This window comes from Kryptolebias marmoratus, linkage group LG23 (assembly GCF_001649575.2).
Source record: "Kryptolebias marmoratus isolate JLee-2015 linkage group LG23, ASM164957v2, whole genome shotgun sequence".
Classification (NCBI taxonomy): domain Eukaryota; kingdom Metazoa; phylum Chordata; class Actinopteri; order Cyprinodontiformes; family Rivulidae; genus Kryptolebias; species Kryptolebias marmoratus.
This window is the reverse complement of record NC_051452.1, coordinates 4132039-4137644: the sequence shown is the minus strand read 5'-3', so window position 1 is coordinate 4137644 and position 5606 is coordinate 4132039. Positions and strand designations below refer to the sequence as shown.

At 41.0% G+C, this 5606-nt stretch overlaps 1 protein-coding gene across 2 annotated transcripts in view; it reads left to right on the top strand.

Annotated features, from left to right (window-relative positions):
• The window catches only part of pard3ba (par-3 family cell polarity regulator beta a), a 149409-nt gene that overhangs the window by 83693 nt on the left and 60110 nt on the right, over nucleotides 1–5606 (top strand). The window lies entirely within an intron of this gene.

Genomic DNA, 5606 nt, shown 5'->3' with positions numbered 1-5606 from the left:
GTTAAAACCAAGCACACCGTTGTTTTTCTTGTGAAGTTCCCAATAAGTTTGACGTGTCACATGACCCTCTTCCCATTGATGGATCCAATATGGCAGACTTCAAAATGGCCGCCATGGTCACCACCCATCTTGAAAAGTTTCCCCCTCCCATATACTAATGTGCCACAAACAGGAAGTTAATATCACCAACCTTTCCTGTTTAATTCAGGTGTATCCATAGAAATGGCCGACTCTGTAGATCTGCCATTTTACTTTATAAATAATCAGGAGAGTGAATAAACTGATCTTTAAAGGACGGAAATTTAAGGCGTCACATTTCAGGAACGATGACTGGATGATGTTTTTTGTCTTACATGAAGCGTTTGAATTTTTATATCTTCTGAAAATGTTATTTTTTTGGCGTTTAAATAAAAAAAACTCATTATTTTTCCACGATAACAGGCAGGTTCTGTATGAGAAACTTGTTAAGTTTGGGGTTTAATGCTCAAACGAAGCTTTTTAGCTGTGGGTAAAAAAATGCAAAGTGGAGTGTTTTAAAGTGCGTTAATAATAAACGTATTTGGCTTTGAGGAAATGTATTATATATAATAATATTCAAATGTCAGATGTCATTTTAAGTTGAACAAAAGCTTCAGTTCTACAGCTGAAATCTTTGAAACCTTAACTTTCAGCTACTTTTGTGTGAGAGAGGGGAAAAAAAGAGCAAATCTGGAGAGGATTCTAATGCAAATTCATAATTTCCTGTGTGAAATAATACGAGCCACATTAAAACTTCCCTCAACTTAAACTCTGACAGAAATTACTATTGACTTGCAAATCAAACACTAAGCCCCCAGACACCCAATCTCGTCCAGAAATAGACGATTCAGGAAAAAGAGGGGAGGTTGGACACGGAGAGGAGACAGATGGGAACGGGAAGAAGCAACAGACGGGAGGGAAGGAGAGACAAGAGAACGAAAAGGAGCCGCAGCCAAAAGTGGAGAGAAAATAAAATGTAAGGCGAGTTAAACTGGAGCGAGGAGGAGAAGAAGAGGAGGGGGACAGATCTGTTAGACCACTTTAGTGCTGGCTACTTCATTAGCAGCCAGTTTTCTGCTTCTGAATCTGCAGAATCACCTTCTTTAACCTCTCTTTCTTCTTTCTGACATTAGCATCTTTAATAATGTCAGCGAATTATACCACTACTTTCTGAGTTTTATTCACATTTGCCCAAAGGGTTCATGAAATATTTTGCTAACAGACAGATAAACACAGGGCAGCAGGATAGGTTAGTGGTGATGGTCCTGGGTTCGAGCCCCGGGGTCTTTCTGTGCAGAGTTTGCACGTTCTCCTCGTGTTTGCGTGGGTTTTATCAGGCTCCTCCCCTAAAAACCTGCAGGTTAGGCTTTCCTTAAAACAGATCCATGATCTCAGTGGGATTAAATAAATAATAACACGGAAACAAACAAAAACATTATCATTCCATTTCTGCTTTTCAGGTGATAACTATTGCTCAAATCTTTCACATTTAGGAGGATAATCTAACTTTCAGACACTTTCCTTTCCTCTGCACCGCCTGAACAGGGTCTGGTTGTAATATTCAAACCTTTCTCAGCCTGGAGGCTTGACTTCAGATGATGTTGAGTACTAACATGACTAAAACGGACTCAGGGCATCAGAACTACTGTATCTTCACAGCTGAATATTAGCCACACAAAATCCTGTTTTGTTCATACATTAGCTGCACCGGACTAAAAGCTGCAGGTGTTTTAATGTAAGAGAATCTGCACAAAGGCTGTTTGGGAAAACATCCCTTTTATTAACATTTTGAAAAACAAGTTAGCGGTACATATTTGCATAACTTTTTACGAATATGTACGAGAACCGGTAATTAAAAGTAGGAAACATGTACTGTGCTGTTTAAACGAGTAACAAATGTGCTGTATGATAATAACCTGCAGCACAGCAGAAATATATAATCAGCCTACCTTTGGGCTAAGGTGCAGAAACACGGCTTTAACAAGAAGAAAAGTCAGTCAGTCGTCATCTTTGTCTTCTTCCTGATCACATGATCACATGTCCTTCCGCCAGGCAAAGTAGTGCCGTACAACAGCAGAACAAACCAAAACAAATCCTCATACAAAATCTATAGAAAAGAGCACATCTTCTCTGATATCAATAATATATTCAGCTACTCTGATAGCCAAATATATTCATCATTCAAAATGGACGCCATATCCAGCTGAAAACTGTCTCAAACCCGGTCAGTTTTACAGATACTGAGCTAAAGTTTGATGTGGTAGTAGCTGAGAGTCTGTGCAGCAACAACAGCTGTCACTTTTTCCTCAACATGAAATGATTTTAGTCTAAAACTCCGGCATGAAAGGCAGCGGGCGATATGCATTCCAGTGAGTGAAAATGTACCCCTGTGTGTCGAGGTGTTATTTGTGCCCACTGCTGCCACGTTCTTGCAGCAGAAGAAGAAAGCAACACAAACCAGAAGAGGTGGCTGCAGAAATGCACAGCATTAAAACAACACGGACGTTTTGAAACTTCCTCCGCCGTGTGCTTCTTCTGTTCCACGCGGTCACTCATTCACGATGGATCTGGACACACGGTCAGAAGTAGACGTGCACTCTGCCACCAACATGTAATGTATCGGATTGGAAGCCCGCTGTAACCTAGCAACTGATGGAGGAGGATTACAACCTGGTACTGTAACTCCACACATGCAGATTTCACATCGACTGATCGACTGAAACATAGAAGGGCTCCTCCTTTCCCTTCTTCCTGATTTACTGTCAGACGTTTTCATTAGGCCCGTGGACGGCAGGTGTGTACGCTGATGAGCGTCACGTTCGATTAGAGCCTTGCTAGAGGCCCGACCTGTGGAGAAAAAAGGTTAGCTATGCTTGTCAAGTCTTATTAGCCAGAAGGCAGTCTTTGTAGCTGGAGCAAGAGTCGGGGAGACGAGATGAAAGGGGAGCGAGGCCAGAGACTCGTGAGAGGCGTGTTGTTAAATCTGCCGCCGCGCTAAGAAAAGCGAGACAAAGGTGACACATCAGTGAGCGTGTTCCCGCGTCATAACACGAGTATTACACACCTCTAGGTTTACCTGACGTTGTGACAAAGTGGAGTTCTTAAATCACTTTTGACAAGTCTGACTAATTATTGAAGTATTTGAGGACTCTAAGATCTGGGTCATTTTTCAGCTCCTGAATGCTTTGTTGTGTCACAGAACCAGCTTTTCCCCATGAAGACAGATGTTGAACCTGTCTGTACTGCAAGCAGGATGACATCTTGTTGTTGTCAGACAGCATCTGCCTGAGAACAACAAGGAATGGAAGAAAAACCAGTTTCATTAGAGTTGGCTGTATATGAAGCTTTAAAGTTAAGCAATTAAAAGGTTTTCTTCTTTGCCTTCAAGCAGCTTCCAGTGAGTTTAAAACAGTCCAAAGTTGTTTCTGTTGGGAGCTTTTTATTTCCACAGAATTGTCAAGATGCAGGTCCAAAGGTGTCTCACGTCATCAAAGACTAAATTAGAAATCTGATGCTTATTTTCCTCGTAGAAAAGCTTAAAAGATCACTAAATAAAACATGAAATCTGAAATTTTGAGGCTTAATTGTTCAAATGTTTGCGTGCAAAAAGATTTTATACAGTTTTAAACCTCTTTGATTCAAAATCTGACTTTTTTTCTTTTTTTTTAATTTGTTTTAGTTTTCCTCAACATGATCTAAAAACATTTTGCCTTAAAGGATCAAACTGATGATGTTTCAGAGTATAAAAGTGTTAAATGTGGAAGCAGACAAGAAAAAAACAGCTTCTGTTACGCTGACCTCACACTTTGATGTGAGCTTACATCCAGTCTACAAACTAAGAAATAAAATAAAAAGTCCGGCGTGTTTTGTTCAAATCAAGCCGGTCACAGCGAGAACTTCACACCAGCTAACTTCTTACTCCAACCATCACACCCGTTTCTTTCCCACATTATGTTTGGCTTTCATTTCGTGCCGTCTTCTGATGCTTCTTCTTTCCTCCACCTTTAATCTCCATCCTCTTTGTTTTTTATTTCCTCCTTCCTCTCAGATCAACCTGTTCAGTCAGACGTTCTGAAATACGAATGAAAGAAAACATTTAAAGAGGAAACAGCATCTCTCCTAAGTGGTATCCATTCTACAGCAGAATTGTTTTAACAAAAAGCACTTCACTGATGCAACGCTTACGTTTGGCACTCGGACTGAAACATTAAAAAAGAAAGAAAAGGAACTCATCTGCAGTGTACTCCTGCTTCGATTACAAAACAACTGTACGCTCGTTGAACGCGTTGGAACTGATTATCTATCGGTGCAGGGTTTTATTAGTTTGTAGCAGAGACTAGCTGAGTGAGCGAGCACTTTGAGATCATAAAGATGCATAAATAACATCTTAACTGTGCATAAACATTGAGGGTAATGTGGGGCTCTCCAACCACAGGGCCAAGGACCGGTACCGGCTCATGGATCCCTACCAGACAGCAATAACAAGAATTAAAACCAAAATCCATTTAAATATTTCCATGCATTGGCCTGTAGGGTCTTTTATTTTGAAGAATGACAACTTATGTTCACTCAGTCAGGTGTGCAAACCTACAAGCTAAACAAACTTTGCTGGAGAATGTTTTTTATTTTTTGTCTCGTATGCAACAGGAAGCTGATCTTTAAATTTAGCTGAAATTAGCAGAAAAAAAGCATTTTTTGTTGGACTCTAATTTGAGCTGTCTGGTGGTTTTAACCTTTATCCTACTGAGCTAATCGACCTTATCGGGTTCAATTCCTCCGCTGTGTTTCAGCATCTGAAGCTGTGATCGAGCAATCTGATTGGCTGAAGCTGCAACACATCATTGTGCAAAATCTACTCACGATTCAACACTTTGTGGGCTGTCCGGAATGAACTAGTGGGCCAAAAATGGCCCAAGACCCACCAGTTGATGTTCACTGACTCTTCCACACTGTTTTTTTTAGGTTTTAAGAATGTTGAAGTCAGTCTTTCCCCCACACTGATGATTAAAACCTTTGAAGGCAAAGCTGGAACAGTTGTTTACACATCTGGCCTCAGGCAGGAAGCAGCTGATGACAGCAGGATACCTGGCTCCGCCTTCACACACGTACAGTAAATACGACTATAAGATTAGACTTATATTAGTCAACCCTCCACTAATGTCTCATCCACAATCAGCCTCTGTCTTCAGCCATTAATATGATATTTGGCGCTGTCAGTGATGAGGCCGCGGCATAATGAGATAATTACAGTGTTGTTTCATTTGGAGAGCGACACGTACGCTCAATCAAAATGGCAGACCTAATTACGAGCCCAGGGATTGGCTAATGGGATTGTTGGAGTGGTGGTGTGGAAAATAAAACTCCGAGGGGCTGTGTTTGCTTGTGAGTAAGTCCAATAAGTTAATAAATAATTCAGGGCTTCACCTGCATAGTGTTGAATGAAACGCATCTTAAAAGGCAACAGTTGGGCGGCCATCGTCCTAAAACAGAACCAGCCATCGTCCTAAAACGGAACCAGCCATCGTCCTAAAACAGAACCAGCCATCGTCCTAAAACAGAACCAGCCATCGTCCTAAAACAGAACCAGC